The sequence below is a fragment of the Oncorhynchus kisutch genome, unplaced genomic scaffold (genome assembly GCF_002021735.2).
Source record: "Oncorhynchus kisutch isolate 150728-3 unplaced genomic scaffold, Okis_V2 scaffold3589, whole genome shotgun sequence".
Classification (NCBI taxonomy): domain Eukaryota; kingdom Metazoa; phylum Chordata; class Actinopteri; order Salmoniformes; family Salmonidae; genus Oncorhynchus; species Oncorhynchus kisutch.
In genome coordinates this window covers 295,001-296,480 of record NW_022265534.1, presented here as the reverse complement: position 1 = coordinate 296,480, position 1,480 = coordinate 295,001, and positions in this window count along the sequence as shown.

Here is a 1,480-nt window from a genome sequence, read left to right as displayed (position 1 = left end):
CTGACTCTCTACCCTCCCTCTCTCGTTCCCTCTGTTCTGACTCTCTACCCTCCATCTCTCTCTTTCCCTCTGTTCTGACTCTCTACCCTCCCTCTCTCTTTCCCTCTGTTCTGACTCTCTACCCTCCATCTCTCTCTTTCCCTCTGTTCTGACTCTCTCCCCTCCCTCTCTCTCTCTTCCCCTCTGTTCTGACTTTCTACCATCCCTCCCTCTCTCTCTTCCCCTCTGTTCTGACTTTCTACCCTCCCTCTCTCTCTCTTTCCCTCTGTTCTGACTCTCTCCCTCTCTCTCTCTTTCCCTCTGTTCTGACTCTCTCCCCTCCCTCTCTTCCCCTCTGTTCTGACCTTCTACCCTCCCTCTCTCTTTCCCTCTGTTCTGACTCTCTACCCTCCCTCCCTCTGTTCTGACTCTCTACCCTCCCTCTCTCTCTCCCCCTCTGTGATATCTAAGTTTTTTTTAAATAAAAATGTTCACACATAAAGTGAACTGTTTTTGCTTTGTAATTCTGGGTTATTGTGTGTAGATTGATGAGGGGGAAAACACATTTAATCCATTTTAGAATAAGTCTGTAACGTGACAAAATGTGTAAAAAGTCAAGGGGTCTGAATACTTTCTGAATGCTACTGTATATCAGTATATTAGACTCTCTCTCTCTCTCTGCAGTGATGTTGTTTTCATCACTTCTGGTTTAACACTGCCATCAAGTGGTGATTGTCCAAACTGCACCACTGTTACGATAGAGAAAGTGAGAGATAGAGAGAGAAGAAAGTGTGGGAGAGAGAGAGAGCAGAGAGCAGAGTGTGGGAGAGAGAGCAGAGAGAGAGAGAGCAGAGAGAGAGCAGACTGTGGGAGAGAGAGAGCAGAAAGTGTGGGAGAGAGAGAGAGCAGAGAGAGAGAGCAGAGAGTGTGGGAGAGAGAGCAGAGAGTGTGGGAGAGAGAGAGAGAGAGCAGAGTGTGTGGGAGAGAGAGAGCAGAGAGAGTGGGAGAGAGAGAGCAGAGAGAGAGCAGAGTGTGTGGGAGAGAGAGAGCAGAGAGAGAGCAGAGTGTGTGGGAGAGAGAGAGCAGAATGTGGGAGAGAGAGAGCGCAGAGTGTGTGGGAGAGAGAGAGCAGAGAGTGTGAGAGAGAGAGAGAGCAGAGAAAAGAGAGAGAGCAGAGAACAGAGAGAGCAGAGAAAAGAGAGCAGAGAACAGAGAGAGAGCAGAGAGAGAGCAGAGAGTGTGAGAGAGAGAGAGAGAGCAGAGAAAAGAGAGAGCAGAGAACAGAGAGAGCAGAGAAAAGAGAGCAGAGAACAGAGAGAGCAGAGAGAGTGAGAGAGAGAGAGCAGAGAAAAGAGAGAGAGCAGAGAACAGAGAGAGCAGAGAAAAGAGAGCAGAGAGCAGAGAGAGAAGAGAGAGCAGAGAGCAGAGAGAGAGCAGAGAGAGAGCAGAGAGAGAGCATGGAGAGCAGAGAGAGAGCAGAGAGAGAGCTGAGAGAGAGCAG